Source organism: Saimiri boliviensis, chromosome 8 (assembly GCF_048565385.1).
Source record: "Saimiri boliviensis isolate mSaiBol1 chromosome 8, mSaiBol1.pri, whole genome shotgun sequence".
Classification (NCBI taxonomy): domain Eukaryota; kingdom Metazoa; phylum Chordata; class Mammalia; order Primates; family Cebidae; genus Saimiri; species Saimiri boliviensis.
The window spans coordinates 122,522,736-122,539,086 of record NC_133456.1 but is presented as its reverse complement, the minus strand read 5'-3'; the positions used below and the strand labels follow the sequence as shown (position 1 = coordinate 122,539,086).

At 45.9% G+C, this 16,351-nt stretch overlaps 1 protein-coding gene across 3 annotated transcripts in view; it reads left to right on the top strand.

The window, feature by feature from the left end:
• JCAD (junctional cadherin 5 associated) overlaps positions 1-16,351 on the top strand; it is a 102,322-nt gene that overhangs the window by 47,726 nt on the left and 38,245 nt on the right. The window contains exon 1 of one of the 3 annotated variants that reach the window (XM_074405193.1): positions 4,377-4,504. The exons of the other annotated variants lie outside the window; for them this stretch is intronic. The gene's annotated coding sequence lies outside the window, so the exon portion shown is untranslated. Of the gene's footprint in view, positions 1-4,376; positions 4,505-16,351 lie in introns of those variants that run through there. 3 annotated transcript variants of the gene reach the window in all.

The following is a 16,351-nucleotide window of genomic DNA, read 5'->3' as shown; positions in this document are numbered from 1 at the left end:
TATTTCTCTGGTTACTGCACATCTGCCCAATGACTCAATAATCCAAGTTCCTTCCTGAGTCTGTGAAATCCCTTCTCCGGGACTCAAGAAAGGCGGGGACATTGGGCATCCGGGGCTGGACCCTGGCACATTCTCCCAGGGCTGGGCCAGACCTCTAACAGCAGCATGCCAAGTGCTGTTTTCAAATAGCAGTTTGCATTTTACATCTCATAAGTGATAGGAAATTTTTCCTGTGTTTTTATCTCCCAGGATCAAGTAGGCGGAAGCCAGGGACCCAAATTGCAGGAAAGTGGGAGTGGGTTGGGATTAGTGGATTAGGAGGTTAGGCTGGTTTCTCTTATTTCTTGTCCGCTGTCCCTTGTCCATGTACTGGCGACTGGTAGGGAAACTGACCCAGTAGGTTTTCCTCACTACCTTTTGTGTTTATTATCATCTTACATTTATAATTAATCATCTGCTCATACTCATGCATCTTTTCAACCTTACTCTGGTATGGTTTGGCTCTGTGGCGCCACCCAAATCGCACCTTAGGCTGTAATAGTCCTTATGCATTGTGGGAGGGATCCAGTGGGAGCTAACTGAATCACAGGGGTGGGTTTTTCCCCTGCTGTTCTCATGACACCCGAAGGTTTTATAAAGGGGAGTTCTCCTGTACATGCCCTCTTGCTTGCTGCCATGTAAGATGTGCCTTTGCTTCTCCTTTGCCTTCTGCCATGATTGTGAGGCCCCCCCCCAGCCATGTGGAAAGGTGAGTCCACTAAACCTCTTTCCTTTAGAAATTACCTGGTTTCAGGTATGTCTTTATTAGCAGCATGAGAACAGACTATTATACCCTCTTTTCTCTTTGTTAATTCTATTCCCAGAGCTTTAGAAAAACTTTCCACCTTTCTGCTTGCCCCTCTCCACACATTCACAGCCTCACCACCATCTTCTCTCCCCATCTTTTCATTCTGCTTCTTCGTTTGAAATGGCCTTAGTCATGCCAGGAAAACATTAGAGTGGGGCTAGGAATACATCAGGACTGAGGAGAGAGGGAAGCCAAACATTTTGAAATGAGCATGTTAGGATAAAGAGCCAGGGTCAAGAAACCACAAGCATCTTGAAATTGTGAAGTCATCTTCTCTAGAATCTTCAGTATTTCAATCCCATTACCTTCCCTTAATTGAATATGCCTTTGCTAGCCTTTCTGCTAAAATACGATTTCTTATTAAACTTGATTTGGTTTGGTTTAGCTTAGTCCCTAGCACTGAATCAGCGTTGTTTTCTGATTTACTGCAACTCGACTCTGCTGTATTGCAACTCTGCAGCACTTAGGTACATTATAAAACGTCCATGGCATTGACCCAGAAACCCAACAATATGACATTGTTCTATGAGGAAACACATCCCAATCTCAATTCACTGGCCGATAAATGTTCTAGTGGGAATATTTGGCTCCCCAGGTGTCTGCACCATGATGGGCACACAGAGGTACTTCACCCCAGCCAAAAGTTATTTCATTGAGTTGGCAAATTGGGAAGAAACAGGAATTCTATAAGTCATTGAAGCAATCCATCATTTAACGATGCTTTTTTGACAAGAGGTAATATCACTGCTGTTAATAACTGTGACTCCTTAGAAAAAACAAAAACAAAAACAAAACACACACACACACACACACACACACACACACACACACACACAGAAACCGTCTGCATTTCCTTTCCTTTTTCGTCTTTTACATTTTGTCAAATTCTATTTCCCCAGCCTTTGTGTCTTTCCCTAGCCACTTGTCCTTCAAAGTCTTCCTTGGTGGCTCCAACTCAAACAGCAGTAATGGTGCAAGTATTAGTGGTAGTAGCTACTCTTTTCTTTACTTTTCTCTTGAGACAGAGTCTCACTCTATTGCCCAGGCTTGAGTGCAGTGGCACAATTCCAGCTCACTGCAATCTCCACCTCCTGGGTTCAAGTGATTTTCCTGCCTCAGCATCCTGAGTAGCTGAGATTACAGGCACTTGCCACCACGCCCGGATAATTCTGTATTTTTAGTAGAGACAAGGTTTCACCATGTTAGCCAGGCTGGTCTCGAACTCCCAACCTCAGATGATCCGCCTGCCTCGGCCTCCCGAAGTGCTGGGATTTCAGGTGTGAGCCATTGCTCCCAGCCACCATTTTCTTCACTGTTACACGTACCTGAACTAAGTGATGAAAAGGCATCATCTCATTGAATTCTCTTTTTTTTTTTTTTTCTCACTTCAACCTTGACCTCTCCAGCTCAGGTAGCTCTCCCATCTCAGCCTCCTGAGTAACTGGAACTACAGCCACCATGTCTGGCTAATTTTTCTTTTTCTTTTTTTTCTTTTCTTTTTTTTGGGGGGCAGTTAGTTGGGGCTGGAGGCAGAAATTCTCATGACTCTCCTATGAGATACAAACCATCATTACCCCCATTTTGTTAGAGAGGAAAGTGAGACTAAAGGAAGTAACGTGCCACATCTTGAAAGTGGCAGAGAAGCCAAGCCCCGGACCAGAGCTACCTGACTTCAGAGCTACCTGGCTCTCGAGCCCCTGATCACGCTGCCTGCTCCCATCATCCTCATCTGGTTTCCTCCCATGCACTCCTGATAATGCACAACACAGCACTCAATTACATTGTTCGTTCTTTTCCAGCAATAGAGTGTTTCACTTTTTTGCTCTGTTAGATTATATGTTCCTAGTAACCATGACGAACATATGATTCAAGAGAACAAAGAGACGACCTTGCTCTGGTGGTTCAGAGCAGGGGTCTTGGGCTAGATTCTGCAGCTTGCCACTGTACCCTTCCTTGAGTCTGTTTCCTCCTCTGTAAAGTGGTGCCCCCATGATCAAACCATGATGAGGATCAAAAGAAATAATGTATATGAAGGGTTCAGGCATGGTAATAGAGCAAAAAACGTTACTTATTGGTGTTCTGACAGCAAATACACTTCTAAAATCATGATGTGGCTCAGTAGTTTTCTAAAAACTCATTTGGCAAGGACACCAGTCTGCTGTGCTATCCATGTTTTGTCTGGGTGGACTTAACTAACATTCCCTGTCTCTCCCGAATGCATCAGCAATATTTCACATTTTTTTTGTCTTGTGTTTGCCTTCCAAAATTATGAAAACGTTTGCCCTGAGCAGACCCAGGCAGCAGTCTAATCTTTCTGACCCTTCCCACTGTAAGAGAAACATGGAGTGGGTCTGGGGTCAGGAAATGTTCACTCTGCTCTGAACCCTCCCACTCACCTCCTCCTATCTCCCCTCATACCCAGGAATCCTACTCCTGGCATCAGTTTCCTCATCTGTACTGGAGAGGATGGGCCAGCTGATCTGAAGGTGGTTTCCAGTTCTCTAGCTGACTCCAAGACTTTTCTTTTTAAAGAAGTAAATCCCAAGCTGTTGTCACCATCACTGTTTTCTGCTCTTCATAACATCAATGTGTTATGTGGGTGCGTGTGTATGTGTGTGTGTATTGCTGTACTGTGTTCCTGTGTATGTATGTATATGTGTCAGTGTGTTTGGCTCCATCTGTGTGTGACTGTTTATGGATGTGTTTGTGTGCACCTGGAGGTGACTGCATATGGTGCGTTTGTGTGCACTTGCGTGTGACTGTGTACTGGTGCATTTGTGTGCACCTATGTGTGACTGTACATGGGTGCGTTTGGGTGAACTTGCGTGTGACTGTATATGGATGGGTTTGTGTGCACCTGCGTGTGACTATATTTGGGTGCGTTTGTGTGCACCTGTGTGTGACTGTATACGGGTGTGTTTGTGTGTATTTCTGTGTGACTGTACAGGGGTGCGTTTGTGTGCACTTGTGTGTGACTGTGTGTTTGTGTGGACTTGTCTGTGATTGTGTGTTTGTGTGCACCTGTGTGTCCTGTATATGTGTTTGTGTGCGCCTGTTTCCTGTGTTCCTGTGCATCTGTGTGTGGGTGCACATGAGTGTGTTTGCATATATCTTTGTGTGTTTGTGTGTAATTGTGTGAGTGTATATGAATATGTTTGTGTTTTGTGTGTATCCGTAAGAGTGTATGTGCCTTTGGACACCTGCGCAGGATTGACATGGCCCAAACCCAAGTGACAGGAAAAGAGGAAAGGGTGGTCAAACCACCTGTGCCTTCCGCACGACCCACGCAGACTGCCCGAAAAGCCTAGGCAGCTCCTGGCCCGGATACCACCATTAGAGCCGAGGAGGTGGGAGGGGCCTGGCGGGGCGGGCCCGGCCGGTGGGCGGGGCGGGGCGGAACGGGGCGGGGCGGGGCGGAACGGGGCGGGGCGGGCCCGCGCGGTGGGCGGGGCGGGGCGGAACGGGGCAGGGCGGAACGGGGCGGGGCGGGCCCGCGCGGTGGGCGGGGCGGATGGCAGTGCTCCGGGCATGCTCGGCCGCAGCGGCTGCAGGCGGGGCGGGTCGCGCTGGTGCCGGGCGAGCCGGCCTGAGCTGCGGCGGCGGCGGCGGCGGCGGCGGCGGCGGCGGCGGCGCGAGGCGGCATGAGGGAGCCGCTCGGTAAGTCCCGGCGTGTCGCCCTCCTGGGTCCCACCGTCCATTTGGGCCGCTCCCACGGCGCTTCGCGGGCCTCACCCGCTGCCTCCCGCGCTCCCCCCAACTTCTCCAGCCGGGACGTCGCTCCCATCCCAGCCACCCCGGCGGTGGGGGATGTCCGCACCCCGCGCCGCAGCCCCACCCGGGCCCCCAGCGCGGCGCCTGGCCCCGCCGCCTCGGGATGGGGGGCGCCTGCAAGGCCGGGAGGGGCATCCCCTCCCCTCAGGTACCCCGCTCGGGGCGCGGGGGTCCCAGGGCGGGCACCGCGGGCCGCGGCTGGCGTTAGCGCTCGCGTCGCCCCTCGGCGCACCGAGGGCCCCGGGGGCGGGGGTCGCTCACTCCGCTCTCGAAGTCGCCCCCCCCAGCGTGTGTCCACCAACCCCTCCCGCGCCCGCGCGCCCCTACCTGGCGGACCTCACCCCGGAGCTGACAGCCGGCGCGCGGGGTCCGCGAGGTCCCGGTTCCCACGCTGCCCCGGCGGTCGGGACTGCCCGGGACGGTGGAGGCTCCCGCCGCGGCCCGGCTCTGGTCTCCGCGCGGTCTGCGCTGGGGATTAGGGCGCTAATCGCGGCTGCCTCCCAGCGAGTGCCCGGGGCTGCCGGGCTCCCGGCTGCGCGTGGGGTGGGAGAAGGGCAGGAGCCCCGCCTGGGAGTGCTGTAAATCCTGTTAATCAGCTCATTTATGGGATCTGAAGCCCGCCCACCCAGAGTCTCTGCGCTCAGATCTCCGCGGGCACCCTCTGCTTCCTCTATCCCCAGTCGGGGTCCGTTCACCCCCAGAATGTCAGGGTTTACCTCGATGCCTTGGCCACAGTGGGGCCCAGCACCAGCAGCTAAAAGCTCCCCTCTCGCATGCTGTCAAGAAGTAGAGCGCCTGGGATTCTTCTGGGCGTTTGTAAAGAAGCTGTGATTTAACTACTGAAGAAAAAAATCAAAACGAGAACTTTAGGCCAGCGCTACCTGGGCATGTCCTGGTGTTTGCTCATTCACGTGCTTCAGAAGAAGCAGAGGCCTTGGGGGAATTAGCGTGGGCACATCACCATCCCACACCCACTCTCCCACCCCCGCTCCCTCTCCACCCGCCTCCCGTGTCCTCATTCCCTCCCCAAATCCAGTAGTTTGGTCTTAGTCTTGGGGAGAGGGGTGGGGCGGTGCAGACCACACAACTCCCGGAGTTGTCTGTCCTGACAGTTTAACGTGTTTTCCCACAACTTGTTTTCCTTCTCCGGCGTTTTGTCTTTTCGGATTTACAAGGAATAGACATCCCAGAGATTGACGGTGAGGGTTGCAAAATTCAGGGATTTGGGGAAGGGACCCGATGGGTAGGATTCAGGCAGTCTGCATGGTGTAAACCGTGTGGTTATGGTTGTACAGGTAAAACTCTGGGAATGTCCCAGGTCATTTTAGAATTCTAAGACCACCCAGCAAGGCACGAATGCATACAGGCTTCTTTGGAAATCGTATGCAGATTCTGTTTCGTGGGACTTGTGTTGGCTTTTGTGAAATTGGGAGTTTGGTAAAGTCGTTTGGTTTTCCATAACGTTCTGTAGATTGGGACTTAATTATTTACCTTGACATGAGGTATCTAATTCTTAGTCACCAGCTTAACAAGCTTCCTCAAGTCTCTAAGTGTCACTCCGCGTGCAGCGTGTGGCAAACTGTTACTCCGGCTGGAGTGGGCGAGCAAATATTTGTTGAACAGAGGCCTTTAATCTACTGGGCCTTCCTCCTGTAAAACTTCACCCTTTACTACAGAGAATGGGAGGTCAGGCCCTTGGCAGGCCCAAGAATTAGGGGATTTGGGTGGGTGGGGAAAGCCTGTTTCAGGAAAAAAAAAGTTTGGCCTGAGTGTCCACAGGCTCTGGAGGACTCGACAAACTCATCAGGGTTATCTAATAACTCATCGGAGTGGTCACAGACTTCAGAAACCTGTGGTCTGTTGTTTGGTAGCTATAAAGTGTAACGGGGTTGGGAGGTGCACAAGGAAAATAAATAAGGACCAATTGTTTTCCGTTAAAAAGAAGTAAATATGAAAAGATTCTTGTAGTCTAATTTTTAACATGCAATTTAAAAAGAAATCCTAGGAATCCTATTACTACAGAAAGCCCAGAAGTCTGTGGCTCCCCTGAGTTCTCACTGGCCAGTTTGGGAGGACAGTAAACACCAGTCATCCTTAGGAGTCCGGGGTTTTTCTTTTAATGAGCTTGGCTAAACTCCACGCTAATTAATCTGGAGAGAGTTGAGAGAGTTTAGAAGACAGAGCGTTGGAGTGAAACAATTGTTCTGTTGTGGTTTTTATTTTGATAAGCAAAGACTATATGCCTGAAGTCCTCTGGGCTTATTGCTGGACCCATTAGTGCGGTTTACTTGGGTTTTTAACAGATGTTGTTTTTCCTCCGTTGGATGACAAGGGTTATCTCTCCCATTAAAACCTTGCTCTTGTGCTTTGTTTCAAGGGCCTGCTGATTGAAGGAATGAGGAGGTCCACTCACTTGCAAACCCTGGCAGCCCAGGGAAAGGGAAGGACTGGGGAGAGACTGGGCTTTGATATATTCTTTAAGCGCTAAATGGTGTTTACAAAAATACAGGAACCCCTCCCTCAAATACTAAAACCACAGTTATCTTGATTTGAATTGAAGAGATCTTGTTTAAAATTTGGATGATTGCCTTTACTTTCTGGAACTAAGTATCTTTTTCAACAACTTTCTGTAGATACACTTGGGAATCGCCTAGCTAAACTGGCAGGTTTGTTATCAGATCCTGAAGTATCCTTACAGTTTTGTGCTCACTGGTTGTCTTCATAGTTTATCTGTAAAGATATTTCTTCTGTATGTAAATGAAAGAATTTAGATACTGTTAGGAAGAAGCACTAAGATGTATTCCAAAGAAGGGGAAAAAAAAGAAAAACAAGCAACTTGTCTGTGTAGGAAGAATAGTTAGAGAAACAGAAACCAGATTGTTGCTACTGGTTATCTCTTGGCACGGTGGGGCTACTAGGAACTTTTTCTTTTTAGTTAAGCACTGAAATTTGCAGTCTTTACGTTTCAAATCACTTTACATGCCTTTTGCACTTAGAAAATAAATAAAAATGTAAAGATCATATGAAATAATTTAAGTTGAATACCTTTATAAAGACTTGGCTCTTTTTTATTCTAAAGATGTTTAAAAACAAAACCAAAAGTAGGGTAAGTTTATTGGAATATTTTAGGTATCTTTACATGTGGGGCTTGACATATATGATGATAAGGGCATAAAGGTCTAACCTATGATGATTATGTTTTACAGCTATTTATTGCAAATAGCGAAACATTCCAAAAGATTTAAAAGTCTTATCCAGTTTGAGTCCTTTCTTAATGACTTCTAGTCTTTCAGAAATGTTAATAAGGTACTTAGGGTTTCATAAAAAATATTGCTAGCCAAAGCAATAACTATATGACACAGAATTTAGAGCTGAAAGAGAAGACAAGGGAAAGTGTGTGTTTCTTTTTCTTTTTTTTTTTTTTTGAGACGGAGTTTCGCTCTTGTTACCCAGGCTGGAGTGCAATGGCACGATCTCGGCTCACCGCAACCTCCGCCTCCTGGGTTCAGGCAATTCTCCTGCCTCAGCCTCCTGAGTAGCTGGGATTACAGGCACGCGCCACCATGCCCAGCTAATTTTTTGTATTTTTGGTAGAGACGGGGTTTCACCATGTTGACGAGGATGGTCTCGATCTCCTGACCTCGTGATCCACCCGCCTCGGCCTCCCAAAGTGCTGGGATTACAGGCTTCAGCCACCGCGCCCGGCCTCGAAAGTGTGTGTTTCTAAGTGTATATATGTGTGTGGTCACATTAGTAGTGGAAAGAAAAAAAGAGGAGTCAGATAATAATACTTACGAAAAAAATTCAGTGCATAGTATTGGGGACTTTTTTCTTTTTCTTTCTCCTTTTTTGAACAAATGCCATAATACCAATCCACCCAAGCAAGATTAACGTTCCAAGATCCTTTTGATCTTAGACCCAAGTTTTCCAACTCATTTGTTTTTTGTCACCTTAAAGAAACCTAAGATTGTCCTCCTAAAATGATTACTTCACAGATTAAGTATGCTTTTTTACATCTTGTGAGATCTGAACAACGGGAGTGCCTTGGCGGAGGTAGGCTGCACACGTGTGGTACGGTAACAGCAGTCTGTGAGAACTTGCTGTCCCAGAACTTCAACTGGAACTGTTGCATTACTTTATGATTAAGACTGGAAGGGGAAAGGGCAATTCTATTGTTCATAGGGAAACACACAATTCTACCCTTAGGAAAAAAATCCGTGGAAAGTATTAAAAACCTCCATATCAGTTAGCAACATGCTCTATTCTGGTTTGTTTTATGTCTTGGCAATTTACCTCTTGTTTAAAGAAAGTACTTTGTTATATATTATTAATCATAGCATTAGACCTAAATGTTGTCCGTTGAAGAGCTATTTATACTGAACTGCCAACAGTTTGAGGGACCAATTACATCTTAAGCATGGAATGTCAGTGAATACAACTGAGAAGTTTTACGTCTTTTAGAGGAGTAACTGTCTAATTAAGACCTTTTTAGAATGCTGGTTGTAATCTTGTGTTAGATTTCTTCAGCAGCACATGTGATTTTGGCTTCCTGGAAACAGGTTAAGAGTCTCTCTGGCAGATATGGCATATGTACCATATGCTAGAGCCTTTTAAAAATTTACTATTCATTTATTCTTTTCTTCAGGTTTCTTTTATTGTCATTGAGTCTTCCAACTACGTAACATTTCTAAAGATGTGTTTTTCTAATCTAACCTAAGCAGCATTTCATTTTTGAAAGTTTTTTTTTCTGATGATACAACTTAAGTTATAATGTAATGTTAGTAATATATTAACTAATGAAACAGTATTATTATATATGTTGTTATATATACTTAAGTTAATATTAAGTATATGAAGTTAATATTAAGTATAGTAAGTATATGAAATTGCTGATATTTGACTATTTTTGACCTGCAAAATGACAATTTCATATGATTGGTCCTGATACATTTAATGATAGAACATCATTAAGATTCAGTAAAGTACAAATAAGGAAATTTTTTAAAAACTCAGAGTCCAGTACCTCTGCCGATATTTTGGTATGTCTCCCTTCCGTGTTTTTTCCTTTCCAGTGTATACGTATATTAACAAATTTGGTATGACATTGAATGGAGGGTTCTGTATCCTGTCTTTCTTATTTCGCTGGCATCATTAGCATTTCCCTGTGCTGTTGTATACCTGAGAACATAATTTTATGCATGTGTGTGTATTTTATAGTCCACCATATGGATGTACGAGAAATTTTTTTTTTTTTTTTTTTTTGAGACAGAGTCTCTTGCCCAGGCTGGAGTGTAATGGCACGATCTTGGCTCACTGCAACCTCCGCTTCCTGAGTTCAAGCGATTCTTCCTCCTGAGCCACCCGAGTAACTGGGACTACAGGCACACACCACCATACCTGACTAATTTTTCTTGTATTTTTAGTACAGACAGGATTTCACCATGTTGGCCAGGCTGGTCGCAAACTCATGACCTCAGGTGTTCCGCCCACCTCGGCCCCCCAAAGTGCTGGGATTAGAGGTGTGAGCCACTGTGCCCAGCCCAGAATTTTTTTTTTTAAACTAAATTAGACATTTAGCCTAATTTTGTTATTATCATAATTAACACTTGGATAAATAACCTTATATAAAACTATGTGTATCTCTGATTATTTCATTAGGACGGATCCTAAGAAGTGAAATTAGGGGTTTCAGATGTTTAAAGATTTTGTTACATATTAATCACTTTTTTTTTTTTTTTTTTTTTTTTAAATTTTGAGACAGAGTATTGCTCTGTTTCCCAGGCTGGAGTGTAGTGGCACAATCTCACTGCACCTTCCACCTCGGGTTCAAGGGATCCTCCCACCTTAGTCTTCTAGGTGGCGCCACCATGCCTGGCTAATTTTGTATTTTTAGTAGAGATGGGGTTTCACCATGTTGGCCAGGCTGGTCTCAAACTCCTGACCTCAGGTGATACTCCTGCCCCAGGCTCCCAAAGTGCTGGGATCACAGGTGTGAGCCAACTCACCTGACTAATCACTTTTAAGAAGGGAAATACTCATTTTCGTTTACATATAGCCTGCACCCCCTCGCTATTTTTACATACAGAAACAGAAGAGCCCTTACAGCTCATCATGCCCTTCCCAATAACATACATTGCTTTTTAAAAGCTTTAATCATCTTGTAAGTGAATAATGGCATTTTGGTTTCATTTGCATTTCTTTGATTACAGGTTAGGGTGATCATGCTTTTCATCTTTTTAATGGCACATTCGTGTCTCTTTTTAAAGTTAATTTTTAGTTTGTGTTCTAGGCCAGTTTTAAAAAGGAAAAAGGTTTTGGTTGATTTAATGAGTTCCTTAATGTTTTGTTTCCTTTCACTGTCTTGAGAAGCATTGTAACTGTAAATATGAGAATTAAAATGTTTATTTTTATAATTGGAAAGGGAGGAGAAAATGGTACCTGTTAAATGGTATTCATTTGCTGGTCTTAGCCCCTAGTGATGAGAAGATCCATAATTGAAATAATACCACCTAGACAATAGCATCCGCAAGGGAGGGTGCTGACTGGGTCTTATGTGTCTTTATATTCTTCAGCCTAGTGCCTGGCACGTCCCGTGTAAAACAAGTGCCCTGATGAATTTACATTGGCGTAAGCGTGCAGCGCCCACACTCTGGGATAGAGAATTGCTGGGTGTTTCGCTCCTGGCCTGCCTCCCCCAGCCCACTCCTTTCCTCCTTGGGTGGCCATTTCTCTCTGCTCTCTCGGGTGGCCTCTGCGTGGATGCTAATAAGGCCAAGGTCAGAGGTTCTGTCTCCAGATGACCTATTTAGCCCTATTCTGTATCATGGCCACAAGCTGTACTCTTTTTCCTGAGGCAGCTGACTTCGATGCCTGCTGCTCTTTGCAGGCGAGAACAGGCTAGAAAGACAGGACAACTTCCTAGAGCTAGAAGAACCTTAAGAACCTCTAGTTCAGCCTTCTCATTTTACTCTTTCAGGAGAAGACTAAGACCCAAAGGGTTCTCTCTTTTCCTTCTGTGCAGTGGCTGAGGCTCACAAACACCATGTACCGTGGGGAAATAGACACTCATCCCAACAGCGAAGGGGGAGGTAACCCAGCCCCAGCCCAATGCCAGGGGATCGTTAGCAGGAACTACCTAATTTTATAATCCCTTCCATTTGAATAGACACGGTAAAGCTCATATTTAAAGAGTTTAGAAAAGGTGCCACCCACCTGGCATGGTGGCTCACACCTGTAATCCCAGCACTTTGGGAGGCTAAGGCTGGCGGATCACCCAAGGCCGGGAGTTTGAGACCAGCCTGACCAACATGGAGAAACCCCATCTCTACTAAAAGTACAAAATTAGCTGAGCGTGATGGGGCATGCCTGTAATCCCAGCTACTTAGGAGGCTGAAGCAGGAGAATTGCTTGAACCCGGGAGGTGGAGGTTGTAGTGAGCCGAGATCATGCCATTGCATTCCAGCCTGGGCAACAAGAGCAAAGATCCGTTTCAAAAAAAAAAAAAAAAAGGTACCACCCAATAAGATCACTGCAAGTGGTCTTATCAGGTTCTTTGGAAAGACAAATAATTAATCTTTGATGAAAATCCATTTGATGATGATGATTTGGGGAAAGAGAATTTTGTGAGACTAGGTTGGTGATATCAAAATCAAACTAGCTGTCATCTTCTCAAACCAACAATTATTTCCAATTTCTATATTTCTATTAATGGAATGATCATTATCCTCATCACCGAGGCTAAAATCCTTTGTACTTTTCCCCCTGAAAATTACTCTTATTATTCCTTTTTTTTAAATCCCCTCTTCCAGCCCCGCTTGCATGATACAATAGAAAGGACTTGTAACTACAGGTCTCCCATCTGTTCTTCCTCTATCCGCTTTAGTCTTCTGCTTTCCTGCCAGATTTCCCTTGCCCAAACCCATTTGTGGTTTGCTGTTGTCTACTCAAATTAAGTCCAAATTCTATTAATGTTGCAGATAAGAACGGCCATTTCTATATAGGACATTTTGTTTTCTTTTAGAATTTATTCTTTTAAGTTACTTATCTCCCACTTATTATAGATGTTGTTTGTGTGCATTTCAGTTTCATACAAAGTGTTTTATGATAATAACCCTACGCTATTTATGAAAAGCTCAAAACCCAAAATGATCAAAGAGGTCTGTGAAGGTCACAAAGCAATTGCCCATGGTGTATTCAAGAATGAATCATATTACTGAGCATTTAAGCATTAACACCATCATTGCCATCAAGACATTATAGTCAGGTGAGGCATCAACTCTTATGTGTGTGTGTGTGTGTGTGTGTGTGTGTGCGCACGTGTGCCTGTGTGTGGTGTGTGAGAAGAGCCATCTAGAAGAGCCATCCTGCTCCTAGAGAATAAAGGAAATTTTTTTTCCTTTTAAACGCATGGTTTTTAATTTTAATGCTACCATGGCTTCTATCTTTCCTTATTTATGGATTGTTTGGTAAATTAGAAAATTTCCTTTTTTTTTTTTTTTTTTTTAGACGGAGTTTCGCCCTTGTTACCCAGGCTGGAGTGCAATGGCGCGATCTCGGCTCACCGCAACCTCCGCCTCCTGGGTTCAGGCAATTCTCCTGCCTCAGTTCTCCTGAGTAGCTGGGATTACAGGCACGCACCACCATGCCCAGCTAGTTTTTTGTATTTTTAGTAGAGACGGGGTTTCACCATGTTGACCAGGATGGTCTCGATCTCTCGACCTCGTGATCCACCCGCCTCGGCCTCCCAAAGTGCTGGGATTACAGGCTTGAGCCACTGCGCCCGGCCTTTTTTTTTTTTGAGACAGAGCTTTGCTCTTGTTGTCGAGGCTGGAGTGAGTGCAATTGCAATGGTGTGATCTCAGCTTACCAAAACCTCCTCCTCCCAGGTTCCAAGTAAATCTCCTGCCTCAGCCTCCTGAGTAGCTGGGATTACAGGCATGTGCCACCACGCCCAGATAATTTTGTATTTTTAGTAAAGGCAGAGTTTCTCCATGTTGGTCAGGCTGGCCTCGAACACCCATCCTCAGGTGATCCACCCGCCTCGGCCTCCCAAAGTGTTGGGATTACATGCGTGAGCCACCGCTCCCAGCCTAGGAAACTTCTTTTGATGTTAAGGAAGAAAATATAGATGGGTGAGCCTAAATTAGTAGCCTGAACTTTGAAGCTAGACAGACCTAGTTTAAACCTGGGATCTAATACAAGCTGTGTAACCTTGGAGTCAGCCTCAGTTTTCTTGTGAAAATGGAGACATTCCTGTCTACATTAAGAAGTTCGCTGGGAGCATGGAATGGATGAAGGTGTATCAGTACAGAATCTGGCACATTATAGATGGTCACGAATAGTTGATGTTATTAGTTAATATGTGTTGCAATTCTGGGTTTACAGTTCAGGTTTTTCCTTGGAGTTTGTAGAGGAAGAGATTATTGGACTGGGTGAGAAGGAAGAATCGATTAACCACAGCTGAAAGATATTCTCGCTAAATATAATTACCGTGCAAACACATAGCCATATTAGACCAACCTGTCCAGCCCCAGTAAGAAAATGAACCACATCTGTGTGTTGTGAGCATAATGTCTTCTCTGCCGTTCTGACAAACGGACTGCAGCATAACCAGCTGTGGGCTGCACATGCCTGTCCTCAGTGTATTCGACGGCCAGCTGGAGTATAGTGCAATTTGCTTTTATTTTAAAGAGCCCGGCATAGTAAGAGAGAGAAACTGAGTGTCGTAAGACCTACTGCTAACTTTAACTCAGATGCTGATCCTGTGTGTGATATTGAACCAGTGAGTCTGGGGACTTTGTTCCAGGTTGCCAGGATTCTGTTACTGAGTCCGTCCCTCCCTCCCTCCCTTCCTTCCTTCCTTCCTTCCTTCCTTCCTTCCTCTCTCTTTCTTTCTCTCTTTCTTTTCTTTCTTTCTTTTTCTTTTGAGATGGGGTCTTGCTGTGTCACTCAGGCTGGAGTGCAGTGGCACAATCTTGGCTCATGGCCACCTCTGCCTCCTGGGCTCAAGCAATTCTCCTCCTTCAGGCCCCTGAGTAACTGGGATTTTGCCGTCATGACTAGCTAATTTTTGTATTTTTGGTAGAGACAGGATCACACCATGTTGGCCAGGCTTGTCTCAAACTCCTGACCTCAAGCGATCCACCTGCCTCAGCCTCCTAAAGTCCTGGGATTACAGGCATGAGCCACCGTGCCTGGCCCCATTTCTTTGCCCTTGGGATAGTTCTACTCATAATCTATTTTCAATGCCAGTTCCCCTTCTCATAAACTTACACGTGCTCTTTGCCTAATGAACTCCTAACTATTCTTAAAAACCTAGCTCTTTCTCTCATTTGTGTATTTTCTCAAAAAGTATTTATTGCGTGCATACTGTGTGTGAGTTGCTGGGCATAAAGCATCGAACAAACCAAAGACCCTGCCCTAAAGCCTGACTGTGTTCCTGATGCCCTGTGCTTGTGATGGGATCTCAGGCCTCTGTCAGCTCTCGCATGGCAGAACTTGCTCTGTTGAATCAAAGAACAAATGCTCGCTTCTCTGGTCCTTCCTTGTCTGTTGAAGCGAGTGACCCAAGTTGTACAGTTCCCCAAAAGACATGCGGTAGAAGTGTCAGGAGTGGCAGAGTTGCTATGGAGATTTTTCTATTAGTACAGTGGCTGCCAGAGCTTGTCAGCTTCCATAAAATGTAGGGACATGATGGAGAATTATCAACTTCCAAAGTCCGATACTCTCCATGCTGACAGGCAAGACTTTCCCTGCTACTGTAATCTAGCAGGTGATGAAGAGTGAGGACAGGCAGAGCAGAACCATGCGGCAGACCCGAATAAGAGCTCCCAGTGACAGGAAGCACAGGCCACAGGCGTCTTCCTTCACCTGCACACGGGCCAGCAGGCGTTTCCTGGCCATTGTTCGCTGTGGCTGCAGCGGCTCTGTTTCCATCTACCAGCGAAGTGGGGCTGAAGCTGGCCCAGCTTTCTGATGGGGCTGTGCCTCACCCAGGCCGGCATTACCGCTACCCCCATGGAAGCAGCGATGGGTGGATCCATCTGACCAGTCTGTCTTACGCCTTATCATCAAAGGGAAGACTCAGGAAGAAGGATGTTCTCATGTAGGAATAAACAGGGCAGCTCTACCTCTTCTGCACTTACATAGATTTCTGCCCATTTTCATTCTTCTTTGTAGGTACTCTTGTCTTTGTGCAACTTACACTGGAGGAAGTTGCTGCTGTTGATTTGGGTGTGGACATCCTTGGCTGAGAGATGCAAAACTTTTCCCCAAGATCCACTGGGAAGAAATTTGGTTCATAAAAGTTTTCTAAGGAGGCTGGGTATGGTGGCTTATGCCTGTAATCCCAGCACTTTGGAAGGCTGAGGTGGGTGGATCACCTGAGGTCAGGAGTTCAAGACCAGCCTGGCCAACATGGTGAAACCCCTTCTCTACTAAAAATACAAAAAATTAGCCGGGTGTGGTGGCGCGCACCTGTAATCCCAGCTACTTGGGAGGCTGAGGCAGAATCGCTTGAACCCAGAGGCAGAGGTTGCAGGGAGCCGAGATCACACCACTGCACTCCAGCCTGGGAGACAAGAGCAAAAGTCTATCTCAAAAAAAAAAAAAGGTTCATGAGGAGAAGAGACCTTTGGGATTGTGCAGTGAGTAGGGCGTATGTGATCAGTGTGTTCGTTAAAATCTATTTTTGGCTGCCAGTTAACTGCCCTGGGGTGGCTGCCCTGGTGGTTG